This window comes from Triturus cristatus, chromosome 2_1 (assembly GCF_964204655.1).
Source record: "Triturus cristatus chromosome 2_1, aTriCri1.1, whole genome shotgun sequence".
Taxonomy (NCBI): domain Eukaryota; kingdom Metazoa; phylum Chordata; class Amphibia; order Caudata; family Salamandridae; genus Triturus; species Triturus cristatus.
Window position 1 is genome coordinate 921,523,977 of NC_140581.1, and position 17,649 is coordinate 921,541,625.

Consider the following 17,649-nt stretch of genomic DNA (forward strand, 5'->3'; position numbering starts at 1 on the left):
GAACACTATGTGTTGGGGTACCCTGTGATTAGCATGACCTCCTCTGTAAGTCCCTAGTACATAATAGGGCAGGGGGATTAAAACTACCTCTTAAAACACGCCACGGGCGTGTTTGCACACTGGTGAAGGGGGGGGGGCTGAGGTTACATGTGTGCAAACACGCCCTGTGGCCGTTTTAAGTTGTGGGATAAAGTCCAGTAAGCGCCACAGAGCTGCGTTGCAGAAAGGTGTAAAAAGGGGCATGACCTGGACCACCTCTCTGCAACGCAGCGCAGTGGCGCTTACTGAAAGCACCTGGTGGTCTAGTTGGCCCCCAGGGGCCCTCAGGATTGAAGGAGAATTAATTCCCCAACTTAAAACGCGCCACAGAGTGTGTTTGCACACATGTCACCTCAGGCCACGCCCCTTCCCTTCACCACTGTGCAAACGCACCCCGTAGCACGTTTTTGGTTGGGGAATAAAGTCCCCTTGAATCCTCAGAGTCCCTGGAGTCCAACTATCCCACGAGGTACCTCCAGTAAGCGCCACAGAGCTGCGTTGCAGAGAGGTGTAAAAAGGGGCGTGGCCTCTGAACACCTCTCTGCAACGCAGCTCCCTGGCGTGACCCCCCTCCCGGGCCACTAATGGCCCCGGGGACCCCATTCCCTGGGGCTTGGCCTTTCATTGGGGACCGTGGGGGGTCCCCAATTCCCCCACGGTCCCGCCGGCTCCCCGCCTCCTGTGGGAGCCGGCATTGCTTTTCCACAAGGGGAGCTGCTAAGATGCAGCTCCCCATGTGGAAAAGCAATGTGGTTTGGATTTTGAAAGCGAGAGCAGGTTTCCTGCTCTCGCTTTCAAAACCCAAACCAGAGTTTGCAATGACAGGGCGGGACCCGCGAGGCTCCCGCCCTGTCATTTCAAACAGCAGTGTCCCGGGGGTGGAAACCCTGGGACACTGCAGGAGCCGGCCCTGGGGGGTGGCGGTCCCCAGGGCCATAACTGGCTCCAGGAGGGGGGCCGTGCGGCCCCCCTCCCAACATTAGCAAAGACCCGGGGAGGTGGTGGTCCCCGGGGCTCGGGGATCCGCAACGTACCCCTCAATTTGCATACTTAGTGCCCCAGGCAGGTGGTGGTCCCCGGGGCATGTGGGGGGGCTCGAGCCCCCCCCACAGGTTAGTTTATAAAAACAAAACAAGCCCCGGGGATTGGCGGTCCCCGGGGCTGCGTGGGGCCATGAGCCACCTGCAAATATTTTAGAAAAGCCCTGGGGGGTGATGGACCCTAGGGCCCACCACCCATTTAAAAAACAAGCCCCGGGGGGTGGTGGTCTCCGGGGCTGCGGGGGGGGCTGTGTGCCCCCTGCAAATATTTTTAGAAACTGAACTGAACTGAATCATTCCTCCCATTTGGATTATGCTTGTGATAATTAGTTTACTAATGTATAGATGAGATAACTTAAGATTGTTTTCAGAGCATCAGATATTGTTATTGTTAGCTTGTATTGCACTGACTGAACTACTTCTTTGCTTTATACTGATTTGTCTACATTTCTTTAGAAGACTTGGTCTCCCTGTTGCAATTTTGTATTTCTATAGTATGGTCTTAAGAGTGATCAATTTGATAACAAATGTGTAATAACCACCCTTGAACTTGGCTACCGATTCCTGGTCTAACTGTGTAGCCAAATGTGTTGCACTGTTAATGTAGAGGTTCACTACTAGCTCCCTTTCCCCTCATTGCAACAAAGAAAAGATTCATCGGAAGACCAAGAGTAAGAATATATTTTTTAACATTTGGGCCTAGAAAACACAGGATTACTGCACTCTACTCTGTGCCATTCCACTCTACTCCATTCCATTCTCACCACACCACTCTACTCCACTCCACGCTACTCTATGACACTCTACTCTAAGCCACTCCACTCTACTGTAGTCTAAGCCACTCCACTCCACACAATGTCGCTCTATAGCACTCTATATCACTCCACGGTATGCAACTATACTCTATTTCAATCTACTCCACTCCTCTACACTTAACTCTACACCACTCCACTCGACTCTATGCCACTCCATGCCACTCTACTCTATGCCGCTCCACTCTACACCACTCTAGTCCATGCCACTCTATTCCACAGCACTGTACTCTATGCCACTCTACTCTATGGCACGCTACTTTATGCCACTCTACTCTGCACCACTCTACTTTACGCCACTCCACTCTATGCCATGCCACTGTATTCTAGGCCACTCCACTCCGCTCTCCTCTACGCCACTCCACTATATGCCACTCTCCTCCACTCTCCTCTGTGCCACTCCACTCTACACCACTCCACAAACATTTAGCCATTCTGCTGTACAGCATGGCCAAAAGACATTGACAAAGCCAATAGCTCTCACATAGGTAAGACCTATTGGCTTTGCCAATGCTTGTTCTGAAAAGTTCACTGAACTGTGTGGAAAGAGGTTTTCAATAAAAAGGGATATATGTTAACATTTTCTCAAGACTTTACCATAGCGGGGACAATTTGCCGCTGATTCCAGTTTTGCAGACGTTTTCCTTGCAACCATAGTGAAACTGGGTGAGTGTGCCAGAACTTTTCTCACACCAACAGACTTTTTTGTGCAAGCTCAATTTTTCCCCCTGACATTTCTAGAGGAGTTCCTGTGAGAAAACAACAAAAGCATGCTTTTGCCAACAACTATTAATGTTTCAACACCGTGGCAAGTAATATTTCACTCATTAAAAGAACCTAGCCAGACACATTTTCTGCAGTACCATGAGGTCAACCTACATTACGCTGTTCAACAATCTTAACCAATTTACAATCGATTTTATTTGCTACCTGATGACCTCTCCACCAGAGGAAGAGTACATTAGAGACCAAGGAATATTGACCCTAGCACAACACTCAAGTCCCCAAAACACAACATTGTAGCGATCTCTAGGACACCATAACAAACCAGCCGTGTCAGTATCCAGAAATGTAGATCTGGGAACATCATACAGTGCCTACAAGACTGACTATTAAGAAGCAACATAGGATACACATCAGCTTAAGTATTCCAGTTAGCTTCCTTGTATTGCTTGTGGGTGTGCAGTCTTTATGCACTCCCTTGGAATGATTAAGCAAAGAGGAGTGGGCCATTTTGGCACACCTAAGAGACTTATTTGAGAGCCCTGCATCACTTTTGCACGACATAAAGTGGTATATGCATTACACAGAGCTCGCACTTCTATTTAGAAAGCCAGGCAAAGCCACCCTGCGTGGCTTAGAGTGGCCTCATAAATCATGAGTAAGGCCATGCAGCGCAAATAGCAGCGTCACCTTACCCTGTGCCCGGGAGGCCCTCTGTGGGCATTGTGGTAGGTTTCCCCCACAAAACACCCATGGAATTTGACGCTGGCCCAGGTTTACAGAGTGATGTAAACCTGGGGAAACGCCAAATCTGTTAACCTCACAAGGTGGGACGTACTGAGGAGAAATATGTTTATTTCTCTTTGTTTTTTCCACTTTCCTAGTGTAGAAAGAGAACAACGCCTCTCAGGATTGTTTTTCTGCAGAAAGGTGCCCCTTCCTGCATAAAAACACACTTGCATGCAATGGAGGCACCTTTGCACAATGGTGCAAAGGTGTCTACTTTGGCGCTAGGCTGCCGAAACGGCGCTAGCACAAGGAGAAAGGACAGGAAAGTATCATATTGTTTAACTACGGTGAATTTGTGCCCTTTCACTTTCGCGTAGAGCAGCACAGCACGGTACCATACTGAGCTGCCCTAAGCCAAAATCCCATAAATGAGGCCCAAAGTATTTTTACTTTCTGGAGGTTCTTTACCAAGGGTTGCGTGGGCGATCATGTGCCACTGTGCATTTTTGCGCCAAACCTCCAGACTTTTTAAAATAATAAATACATTGATTCTATGCTTTTTGTCACTAAATGCCACATTAGCGAATAGCCATCATAAATAAACCACTTTATCTTTTTGCTAAGTACTCTGAACTAGCATAAATTCAAAGAAATATGAATATATTTTTCCGTGTGACATAACTAGTTTAGCCTATCATCGACACTTTCACATATCTTCATATGTTGTGTGATGTTTCAGCTATCTGGCATTTGGATAAAAAAATGCTTTGAATACATGACAGCATACACTTATAGACAGCCGCCATCCCCACTGGGAAAAACGTTTGCATTTCTCCTCATGTGGCTGATTGAAATGGTGTTTGGCCAACATAAGTAGGAAATGGACCACCTGGAAAAAGATCAGCGTAAAAACATATCAATAAATCTTCATAGCAACAGGCACCTTGATTGCCCTGTAACCAGCCAATACAGTGTGTTGACATCACTGGCGAAAAAGGCTGGGAACAGCCAGAAAGTAAATCGCAGCTTGACACAATTCTCGTGTTGATTAACTCGAGGTGAACTGATTTTGTTCTCTGCGACTCCAGAGCATTTAAATCATCAGGCCCGTCAACAAGTATGTTGTTAATAATGCCTTGGGGCTAGAGAAGGGAGTTGTTTAGAGAGAAGCAAAATGCCGAGACATAGCATCAATTAGTACACAAGCTGTCTCGCTAAGTAGCAAAACAGCTAGAGAATGCCTCGCTCGTCATCTGGAAGAACTCGCTCTATAATTATCTCCTGCTGCTCGCGTTTCCTCCCGCCTCCCTCCCTCTGCACACCTGCATCCGAACAAACTGAGACTGTTGAACATTTGGAGCAGATTTAGTAAAGTGTTTTCTCCATTTTGTGCAAGCCCAAACCACGAGGGAAGACACAAACAAACCAAGCCAAAGAGCTCTGAGGCCATAGCAGTTTGACACAGCATGGAATACACCATTGGGGTGTTGTAATGCGAAGGGAGGATATGTGAGGCTTATTTACAAGCCCCTTGTGCCACTTTTGCGTCACTTTTCCCATGTCAAAAGTGACCAAAAGTGGCGCAAGGGGCTTGTAACTCTTCCCCGTGATCTGGTGAGTATGGATATGGAAGGGCTACGGAGAACCACGCCTCCGAGAAGCCACAGGTGATGCTGCCCGCCCCGCCCTCAGCAATGGAGAATCTCACCATGGCGGTTTACGAGTAAACCATGGCAAAAATCCACCGTCTCTAATCTGACGTGAACGCCGAGAAAAACGAATGCCGGTCGCCGGGAAATAATCATTGAAGGCAGGGAGTCTTTTTTCCTGACTGGTCCACGGCGGGTTCTCTCCGTCGGTGGACGGCGAGACCAGATGTCTGGTGCAAGTGAGGCTACTGGTATTGAGTCGGCTGAATAGATCCTTGTGGGCGTCTCCAGGCTGCTCTCCCGACTGTGTGCATCCCGAGCCTGCTTGCTTCATTGTTTGGTGATGCTGGGGAAGAAGGGGAGCCGAGGTCTCTGGAGTGCTTTTTTCATGGAGGCAGATTCCTGACCTCGGCGACTCCCTGAGTTGGAATGGAACGCTGATACCAGGACAGGCTGTGCAGTGTGACCAGACAGCCAGACGGAGCTCCCGGCGGTATCCAGAGGAACCTGAGGAATTTGAGGAGGTTCATGGTCTAAGGTACGGAGGAGCAATAGGGAGAAACAAAAAAAAAATGGTTAAAACTCTGAAGCATTCCAATTCAGTCACCAAAGTTGATTCCGCAGCCAGGTTGAATGCCAAAACTCACTTAGACCAGGCAAAGGAAACCGCACGGCTGGCTAACAAGGAGTATACCATCAATCCCCATGGTCTGGACACCAGCCTCGAGAGTTCAGAAGAGGAGGCGCCTCCCATCATGTCCCCGGAATTGGGAGAATTGGTAGAAGATCAGATTAGCATAGCACTGGATCTGACGGAAGTTTCAGCTTCAACGGCTAAATTACAACAAGAAAATTCATTAATTGATGGTCACAAAAAGGAGTTAAAAGGGGCAAAGGAATTTCCTCTCTTTTTAAAGAAAGCGTCCTTACCACCTCCTTCTCCCAGCTCAACCATAAAAATACCAAAAGGGCCATTAGTGACATTAGACGATCTACCAGTACGGGACCAGAATATATCACAATGCCTCCAGCCACAATGCCTCCAGCTATCTGGTCAGACCCAATCCTTGTCCACAAAGAGCAAATCGGAAGTTCAGGATCAAGATCAAGACCAGGGGGCTCTTCCTGAATCATCAAATTTGGTAGAAATAACTTCTCTCAATCTGATGCAGCCAATTATATCTGCATCTTCAGCTGAGGGCAATAAGGCGCTAGAAAGTGAGACACCTAACTCTCTGTCATTTCAGGATCCAGCCCAATCTCAGTCTCAACTCCAACTCCAGTCTCAGTTCCAACTGTTGACAGGGGGATACAGCTCGGCGATGCCTTACTGGAACAGGAGAACACTCTTGCTGAGAATTCGAACCAGGTCAGGGTGGTACCACAAATCAACTCCAGTAATAGGGCAGAAGCATCCGGAATGTAACAAATGGACATAAGAGATATGCTGAACATGATTTTAAAAGAGGTTCGTTAAATGAAAAAATCCCCAAAACTCGCGATTGCCTCTTTACAACGGTTAGGCAAAATAGAAGAAGTAATGACATGCCTTCCAATTAAACTACAAGAAGCTGAAACCAGAATCTCATTGCTTGAAGACCAAATGAATGAGATGCTCGGGAAAATGAAAGAGCAAGCCAGAAATAAAAGCTTTTTGGAGAACCAGCTTGAGGAACTCGAGAGCCATTCTCGGAGGCCAAACCTCCGAATAGTGGGGGTTCCCGATGGAATTGAAGCGTCTCAAACCCTGCAATGGGTCAATACATTTATTAAACAGAGAGTTCTCCCTAAATTCGAAGGAGATCTAACCATCACCAGGAAGCATCGAGTTCCGGTTCATCCCTTCCCAAACTCAACGATAACACGAACAATCTTGCTGCACTTTGCAGACTTTCATGTTAAGGAGCGAATCCTAACAAAGACGATTCAGCAGAGGCAGTTTGCTGTAAATGAAACCTCTAAATGTCGCATATTTTCTGATATGACAGCAGTGGCAGTGCGCAGACGAAAATAATTTGTCAAGATGCTTTTATCTATTTAAAGCTCAGGGTGCTCAAGCATCAATTGCTCAACAGTCAAAGCTGCGGGTTTTGGTTAAGGGGAAGTTCTATCTTTTCTCGAATTTGGAGGAGGCCCAGGTATTATTGAAAGAGATCTCGGCTGGATCTAGAGTTTGATTTAATATCAAGAAAGCTTGGACTCTTCATTTCTGTGAGGGGGTACCTTCCCATTGGGGTGAGAAGGTGTGGTGGTTACTTATGTAAGTTTGAATTCCCTTTTTGCTGGGGGCAGCAGGGTCACCTCAGGTGTAGTACCAGGACATCCACAAGGTTAGTTGGGTGGGTTGAAATGTGGCTAGCGTGGCCAGTGGGGGCTTTTCCACATTTCTGTGGGGGGGTTCCCTTTCTTTGGGGAGGGAGGGTGGGTTTGTGAGGGAGATCTGAAGAAGGAAAAAGAGCAGCAGCAAAAGGTACAGATAGTGAGATATATATAGATATTTGTTATTGAGCAAACTAGAAATCTACCTTAGAAATAGCAACAGAAATTGCTAGTAAATGCAAGATCATGTCAGTCAATGTTAATAGAATTTTGAATAAACAAAAATATGGCGCTCTTATTAGATGGCTTATCTCGTTTAACCCTTGTGTCTTGTTTTTTCAAGAGACACATCTAAAAACCAATTCCCCCAAACTATATTTACCTAGAGTTTTTTCTGATGCCTTTTTCGCGTCTGCAGGCCTTGCTATGAGAGGGGTTGCTATTTATTTTTCCAAAAACTTACCGTGGGAATTTGAACAAGTTCGTAGAGATCCATATGGGAGGTGGCTATGGGCGGTAGCAAAGTTGAAGGGGAAGATTTTAAATTTCATAAATTACTATGGCCCAGTTACGGATGATGCCTCAGGTTGGTCAAAATCAATGAGCTTTTGAGGGGGGCTCCTGGGCAGATCATTATCGGTGGTGATTTTAATTATATACAGGATTTAAGGAAGGACACCTCAAACAAAAATAAAAAACAACTTAAACCAAACACCCACATTTTTTTTGAGGCTATTAGGTATGATTATCAACTAATAGATCAAAGGCGGAATATTAATGCCGATGAGAACTCTTTCACTTGCTGCTCGCACCGCTTTCAGACCGCTTCCCGAATTGATTTATTTCTAGCATCTAGATCTCTGCGGATTTTAAAGGCAGATATTGGGAGCAACCCCTTTTCTGATCATGCGTACATAGGGTTTAAGCTCAAACTTGGGGGGGGGAGAAGAGAGCGGCCCAGGTGGCAGCTGGATCGCCTCCTCCTCCAGGATCAAGAATGGTTGGAGAATTTTAGAGAATGGATCTCCAAATATTTTAGGATCAATGATAGTACAGCGGAACCCTTTTTAGTATGGGGGGTTCAAGGCCGCAGCTCGTGGACAAATAATCTCCTTTTCGGCCGCCCAGTCTAGGGCTCGGCGGCTCAAAATAGCAGAATTGCAAGGGGCGGTAGAGAAGGTGTACGCTCAGCAGATCCGGTCGCGCCCACATCAACTGGAGCAGGCCAGAAAGGCCCAGAGAGACTTTTTTGTCTTAGAGGAGATCAGCAGTTCCCAATCTTATCAACAAAAAGTTTATGAGGACAGCCAGATGGTAGGCAAATTATTGGCTAATTCTACAAGAATCAAACAAGAAGCAGCCATAGTATCAAAGGTAGAATAGCAATGGGGTAACCCAGTATCCCTCAGAACCTGGGCAGTTATGCAAAGACAACAATTGGTTCTGTCGGGTAAGAATAATTTCTTTAGATATTGAGTCACTTCTTTAGTTATTCAGAACAAAACAGCAATTTATAAAAATATACACACAATGAGACCATAAAGAATATAAACGATTTTATAAATTCCGTCATTTATAAATACTTGAATTGAATTATATGGCTGTCAAAAAACGAAAATGATTAAAGAATTATTGGTGACAAGGTGACATGTGGTGCTCAGTGAAATAGTGATAGTGCGTACTATATACAAGGTGATTATTAAAATTCCGACAATTTAAAGAGGCCAGAAAAACAGATAATTGAATAGGTCTGCAAATAGGTTGAGTCAGTCGTTTAGCAGAGTCTTTCAACTGATCCAGTATTAGTCGACGTTTCAACCCTGAAGGCGCACAACTGGGTAGTCAATGCGGGTCTTCATCAGGACATTAAGGAGGGGGGGGGGGTTGACAGCCTAGTGTGGTCCGATATTTCTTAAAGGACTTGTTTCGAAATTTTCGACTGGCAAGTGTTCAAAGATCTCCTGAATCACACTAATTCCAGTGTCTGTTTTAGGTCTTGCAATCGGGTTTCACATTAATCAAAAGCCAAGCGCAGGCATTCGTCCTGACTTCTCTGAGCGCATAAATCGCTCGTCTAGGAGGTTCCAGTGTCAGTGTTATGTCTTGCAGTCAGGTTTCGCATTAATTAGAAGCCGGGTGCAGACGTTCGTCCGGATCCCTCTGAGCGCGTTAATCACTCGTCAGGATTTGCAGACCTATTCAATTATCTGTTTTTCTGGCCTCTTTAAATTGTCGGAATTTTAATAATCACCTTGTATATAGTACGCACTATCACTATTTCACTGAGCACCACATGTCACCTTGTCACCAATAATTCTTTAATCATTTTCGTTTTTTGACAGCCATATAATTCAACTCAAGTATTTATAAATGACGGAATTTATAAAATCGTTTATATTCTTTATGGTCTCATTGTGTGTATATTTTTATAAATTGCTGTTTTGTTCTGAATAACTAAAGAAGTGACTCAATATCTAAAGAAATTATTCTTACCCGACAGAACCAATTGTTGTCTTTGCATAGTATCAAAGGTGACGGACCCCAAGACCGGAATAGAAGTAGTTAATAGTGAGGAGATTCCACAGATCTTTTTAGAACATTTCCAGCAACTTTATACTACCAAATACTTGGTGGGGGAGGAGTCTATACAGGAGTATTTTGTCAATGTAAATATCCCTAGATTATCAGATTGTTGGATTAACCAGTTAAAATCTGATGTGGAATCTGCTGAGATCTTGGCATCCATTAAATCAACGGCCGGGGCTAAAACGTGTGGGGAAGATGGGTTCCCCATAGAATTTTATAAAACCTTTTCAAAAGAAATAATTCCACCTACGAAAAAATTATTTAATTATATCAAAAACGGTGGTCAGGTCCCCTCGTTCTTCAAGGAGGCAATTGGTGTGCGCTTTGTAAAAAAAGATAAAAACCCAATGGATGTTAACTCTTATAGGCCCATTGCCTTCTTAATTCAGATTATAAGATTTTAATTGCCACACAGGAGATAATTCATAAAGATCAGGCTGGTTTTATAGCAGGAAGATCCATGGCAGCCAACACTGAGTTCTTAATACAGGCCTTGGATTACTGTAACATCAATTCTATCCCGGCCTGTATTATGATGGGCGATGCGGAGAAAGCATTCGACTTGGTAAATTGGAAAACTTTGTTTTTCGCCCTAGGTCAATTTGATTCCCCCCCACCCCAGGTTATCGCCATGATGCGTAATATTTATCAGGGGGCTCTGGCCCAGGTGGTAATTAATGCAAAACGGGCAGGTACGGTAAAAATAAATCGCGGGGCAAGACAAGGCTGCCCGCTCTCTCCATTGCTTTTTACTTTTTTTATAGAACATTTAGTTATCAGAATGCGTACTAATGCTGCTAGTGAATCCCCAATTCTGGGTATGTCTAAATTGAAACTTTTTGCGGATGACATTATTTTATATTTGAAGCCCACTAACGATAATGTGGAAGTGGTATTAAGTGAATTTAGTAAATTTGAATTAAATGGGGGCTATAAAATAAATTCAAACAAAACTGATGTCTTAGTCCTCAATGCAGACATAAACTTCCTTCCACTCTGTCTGAGGGCACAAGCCGCAAAGTCAGATCCAATTAGATATTTGGGGATCTATGTGTCTAACCAATATCAACAACTATATAAATAAATTATGTAAGAATGCAAGAAAAAATCAAGAGACTACTGGAACAGTGGCTTTTACTCCCCCTAACTCTGGTGGGACGAGTATCATTAATTAAAATGTCCATACTTCCGTTACTTATTTTTCTCTTTATTAATGTTCCTAATAAAATAAATATTTCTTAAAGAAATGGAAATTCTGATAAGAGAGTTTGTCTGGGGGAAGAAAGTTCCAAGGGTCAAATTAACAGCAATACAATTAACGACTGCACAAGGGGGTCTGGCTTTACCTCACTTAAGATCTTACTATGAAGCTGCTTTTTTGGATCTACTAGCGGGCTTAATGGGATCTTAAAGCTCCAGAGATAGTTTCTTCATTGATAAAATGGTACAGGAAACCGGTTCTCAAATTCCAGTTTTTTTTGAAGGACTATTCTTTCAGACTTCAGTCCTTTTTAGGTCTCGCTTGACCCAGCGCATGCGCTGGTCTGGCGAGACTTATTGAGAGGGCTCCAAAAAGTGCTACCAGGCCAGCCTGGAGCTACAGTGCATGTGTGCGGGCGTGCGGGCACGCGCGCCGCGCTTTACCGCGATTACTTTCACTTTAGCGGCCGCACGGCCGCTTTGATGTTTGATCGTGATCGCGATCACTTTTACTTTCGCGGCCGCTTTGCATAGCCAATAGGTCTCGCTTTTGGGACCTTACAAGTATTTAGTTATGCAACTGTTGCATGGCTAAACACTTATAAGGTCCTAAAGGCGAGACCTATTGGCTATGCCAATGCTTGTTTTAAATGACGGGTTGCTCCGGGTTACAATACTTGAAACTAAGGGAATGTAAATGTCAAGCCATTTGAATAATTGGGAAGGTTGCAGGCTAGGAGAGTTAAGATTTTTTTTAATTCAGAATAGGGTGATCTCCTGGCAAGAGGTGCTGCTAAGGGTCGGGAGTCAGAGTAATCCTGCCTTTTTTGAATACTTACAAATTGTCCATTTTGTGAAAAATGTAGATGGTATTCTTGATACACCAAATAAACTTGTGGTAGCTCTCTTTGGGGCTAAAGTAAATGGTGTAGGGAATGGGCATCGTCTGCTACACGACCAGGGCCAACTCCCTTTGATAGAGAGCCATCTGGAAAGAGTGGTCCGCGAAACACAATGTACTTTTTCCATTAAGGAATGGGAAGCTTTATGTCATCTAGGAAGTAAATCGTTGCGAGAAGCCAATTTCAAAAGAATGGGCTTCCTATCTCGGTGGCTGGCCTACCTTACTCCGGAAGCACTTGAGAAAAGGTATCCTGATGCCGAAAATAGGTGCTTCCGTTGCCAGGTGGATGGAGAGGGGGCCTGGCTCCATATCTTCCTTACATATGTCCTATGCTGAGGTATTTTTAGGAGGCAATCTTCTCGGCCCTTAACCCGGGCATTTGGAAAGAGTGTTGTGCCGGAGGCCGAGGCTGCCCTCTTTGGACTTTGTAGAGACAGAACGATTTTAACGGAGGCCGAGGCAACTTTTCTCTCTGTTTCTTGTACGATAGCTCGTTCTTCAATCCTTCAAAATTGAAAATCCAGGGATGTTCCCACCCACAACAAATGGTTTAATAAAATGAAAAGGACGCAGGCTTTTGAAGAAGCTTACGCAAGACGGGTGAGAGCTTCCAGGAAATTCAGTAAGAATTGGAAGTTTTTAAGCCATTTGAAAAATCCAATGGAGGGATAATATTACCTGCTATCTAGAATTAAATAGATGTCTTATCATTCTTCGATATGGTTTGGAGGAACTAGAATTACTTGTTGTTAAGTATTTGAGCACTTTAGTATTGCAATTTAGCATTTGTAGCACTCGCACTTTCTTATTGCACTTCAATGCACTTTTTGCACGTAGCTATTTTTGCAATTATCATTTAAATATAATTTTGGGGGGAAGAAGAAGCTATTGTTTCTATGTCAAATGGTTTTAATGTTTGCTCATATGCTATTGTTCTTATCATGTTCTCAATGCTCTGCTCAATAAAATATTTTTTTTTTAAAAGAGTATGGGTATGGAATTTAGGAAACTTGTGCCCCGATTTCGAATGGAGGGTAAAGGGAATTCTACCAAAAACCTGCAGTTTCTCTAAGCGCGTCATGTAGCCTCATATCCTAGCTGGAGGGCAGAAGATGGGGGATGTCTGACCAATGGACAACTTCTCTTCTGCTGAGTCGAACAGGGGACGGTGTAAATACTATCAGAAACAATGGTAGACCCACCGTGCAGTCTAGAGCTGACAGTATTCCATCAGCATGTTTACCAGTGCTTGCATATCGCCATGTTGGGGAGCAAAAGTGTTGAAGCCCTCAACATTCTGCAGAAATAAATACTTCCGTAAAAATTCCATGAACTTTGTCCAGAAGAATGAAGTTTTAATAAAGTGTCAAATTAATTCTGCTAGTCGCATTTCTTCCGGAGGTAGATTGCACGTTTCACCTTTTGACTGGAACCACCACTTGCATTGTGAAAGATTTCTATGAAATGGGCGGGGCTTTTCAATGAGAAATAATATTATGCCATCCTTACCTCCTACAAAACAATACGAAGCATGTTAGGAAAAATGTCACATGCACTAACAACCTACCTTGAATTTTCTGTTACATGCCAAGTGCCCACGTGCAGGAATTTGATTCCATCATACTCGATGGCATGGGGAGATTTCACCATGAATGTCTCATCTGACGTAGATCCTTCCACCATGACAACAGACACATTTGTAGATGTTTAAAGCTGTCATAGAAATTCTATTTTTTACCTTTGGTTCTGATCCCAAAGTCTTATAAAGGCCGAATTGTGAAACCTGCAGCATAATCTTGCAAATGTATGTCCTTTGGATTGCTTAAAGGTAGGCAAAGCCTTAGCATTATGTGTTATATAGAAATAAAACAGAAATAGAATTCATAACGAGTTTTGCCACAGTAAGAGTGTGAAATGCAGGCAAATGAAGAAAACTATGAAAAAGTATAGGAATTTTACTTTTGCTCCATGTTCAATTGAATATGTTCCTCTTCATTATAAATGCAAAAGGAACAATCAGTAATTTATAACTAACTCATCGACGCAGTAACATTGAACATAAAAAAAGACTTAGGGTATGATATATTTCATATGTGAGTTGATGCACATCAAAAGGAAATCATGCTAAATAGGACTCAAAACTGAGGACTCATTCACACAATTACAATTAATAATACTTTATACAGTCAGATCTATGACCATAAAAGATCAGGGAAGAAGCAGTCTATATACAACAGAGTATAAAAACATAAGACATTCTATCAATTATCAGATAAAATCCTACAATCTCACATCACCAGTTTAAATGTATAAAACATACGTTACTCCTACTCAGCAATGTATAATAAAAGGACATATAAAGTGTAGTTACATATCAGATCAAGTCAAGTCATATGACCTCACGTCTCCACTTACACTTCATGAAGGGTATCTTTTTCTCAGGCTCAGGGCTCATTCACACAAAACTATTGTCAGATCTTTGTGGACAGTATCAGCAATCACTGCTTTAAAATCTCTACCTTCATGCAATACCTGTCCATTTTACTTAAGGTGTTTCCGTCACCTTCCACACCACCTGCATCCCAGCAATACTCTGCAGCACAAGCACCTTTCATCACTACATCTCCAGTTGAACTTCTCCTTATCAAGGCAGCTAATACATATTGTGCACCCTGGGATCTCTCTGGTCCTGCTATCATCAAACCGCTTGCTCTCTTGTCCAACACTATTTTATGACTCATGGCGCACATTTTCTGCAGTCCTACACCTCTTAAAAAACCTAAAACCTACTGCCAACCCGCCTCCCAAACCAACTATTGCCTAGTATCTCAGCTTTCCTTTTTCTCAAAGATATTGAACCATCTGGTTTTCAACTGACTGCTTCTCCGCAAACAGCCTGCTCAACCTCTTCCAATCTGTTTTTTGTTCCCTTCACTCCACAGAAAAGTGCTCACACAATGCATATATAACCCAAACCATAATCATAATCATCTCTCCACTATTCTTTTACTAGAACTTTCTTCTATCTTTGGCATTGTGGATAATCCTATCTTATCATGCAAATGCTCAGCTGTTAATTACCTCAAGTCCTGCCTTTCAAATCGTTCTTATTCTATCAGTTGAAGCAATGAGTAATCAACTGCAACCCCGCTCTCAGTGGACATCTCCAAGGCTTCTTTACTCTCTTTGCACCTTCACCCTCAGCTGCTCCAACTACTCAGTTGACTTCTCCTATCATCCCCATCCTGATGATACTCAGATGATCTTTTCCTTTCTAACTCTTACTACCCTGAATGGAATTTGCACGTTTGATGCTAAACTCCTCTAAAATTGAAGTCCTATATTTTTCTGCCTACACTCTCTGCCATTTACCCCTTTTGTCAGAAACCTAGGTATTCTAGTCACTGAATCCATGAAGATGAAGGTATTTCTTTAAAAAATGCCTCAACTGCATGTTCCAACTACTTATCAGTAACCCATTAACTCACTGCTTTCTTTAGCAGCATTTACTTTTTTACGAGCCTGCTAACCGACCTACCAAAAACTCTCATGCAACAATCGACAACGTTATAAGCCAGATTTTCTTCAATATTGCTCGTGCACTCCTACATCTCCATACTGTAAGCAAGTCGGCTGACTGCTGAAGAAAAGGGCCATCTACAAGATGCTAAGACTTGTGTTCAAATCCATAAACAATTGATACAATATCACAGTACTCACTATCTTGCAAATTCAGATCAGCTAACCTTAATCCACTACCGTTACCCAAGCCACCCCGTTCCATCTCATGTGCAGTGTGTTCTACCTCTTAGGGTCACTCTACTGAAAATCCCAACCGCCTGACATTGGTGTTTGCCAATCCTTATGCATTAAAGAAACACACCTGCTGTAAAATGAGGTAAGATCTCACTGATACTCCATCTTCATGTAAATACATGCATAAGCTATTTGGGGTGTGTAACCCATGCATCTAGCTTGAACAGCCGGTGCCAGATAGTATTTTTTACATAATGTTTGTTGAAGTGCACATATCATGTATTCTGGTACTGCCTTACCAAGAATTTCCTTCCACCAGAATAAATTATGTATAATACCAATTTCCATGCAGTTTTGTGTACCGAGTTATGCAAGGCATTTGTGGTCCAAATGTTCCTTGATTTGAAAAATAAATGAAGTAAAATTACAGGACATTTGAGGGAAATATCATGACTCTGCAAATGAGTAAACGTTCTGTTTCATGAAATGTTTTTCACAGTCTGGTGGCTGACACCCATAGTTTTGCTGAGCAGCTCTACATCATGTTAGGATACTTAGGAAGGTACAGCTCACCCATATCCTCTTTGCGTGTGTCGGAATGGAGATTAACTCAGTCAATCGGAAAACGTTATTTGGTTAAAAAAAGCATAAAGGCAGACATACGACAAATATAAAAATATGTTATCATACAAGAATTAAAAGCCATATTAAATACGTTAAAATACAACTCCAAATTCATATCATGTGTACATTACATAAAATCATCATTTCAGCCAGGTAACCTCTTCCTGATTTTAAGAGCCTCTATAAAAAAAACTTGCTGTTTTAAAAGATATGAAAGGACTTGATAACATTTGCAAATAAACCAAAGCTGGTCTAACTTGCTCAAAACATTTCTCCTTTAATAAGGGGACAATATATTGTTTCTGTAAGGCTCTATAATAATCACAGAGAAGAATGAAATGCAAAGTGTACTGTGGGGAAAAATTGTCACAAGAGCATGGGCCTCTGTCTTCCACCTTATGTCTTCCTTGTGGAACCGCCAAAGACCAATTTAACAGATTTAATCTGAATCTTGTCAACAGATGGCGCAGATGGGTTAATGTGACTCTGATTAAGTATGGCTCCTCAAAGGGACGAGTTTTTAGCATAATGTAGACCAGACAGTGGGTTTAGTAAGTTCCAGCGCCTCTCTTTCTGATCCCATAATGGAGAGAAAATGCTCCTTTACCAAGTTCAAATCTATCTAATACCATTCAGATTCTCAAATAAATCAAGACTACCCAATTTACTCATTACCTCCATAATGTAATTAAACCATGGGATGTATAATGCCCTCTCTAATATCAGGTAGTCCTCGATAACTGCTCGATTAAGGGCTAAACGTGGATTACACCATACCCTAATCCATCTGAGCAAGGGCACTAGTGCAAATGGGTCACCTATATACCCCAAGCCTGGCTCTTCATTAATTATATTATCATGTGCAGATAGTACTACCATAACTGGCAATTGAGGTACTCTTTGATTGATAAACTTTAATATGTGCCTGTACCGGCTTAGCCCCCAACCTTTTAGTAAAATCAAAGGTCGTGGTTGCAGCTCTTTAGAATACATTTATTTTTACCTTCCTTTAGAAGTCCCATGAGCCATACTCATCAAAAAAGACCCTACATATTTCAATGCCACCTCCATAGCATTTTGTCTGATATTTTCTGAAGCCATGGTGTGCTATTTTGAAAAATTAGTGCTCAGATCTAAAGCACTCATCAAGGCTACAGAACAGTTAACCTACTGTTGCAAGTCTACTGTAGTCCTGGAAATTAAGACTGTGTCATCTGCATGAAGGAGCACGGGCAATAACTGTGCACCTACCCTTCGAATATCCTTGC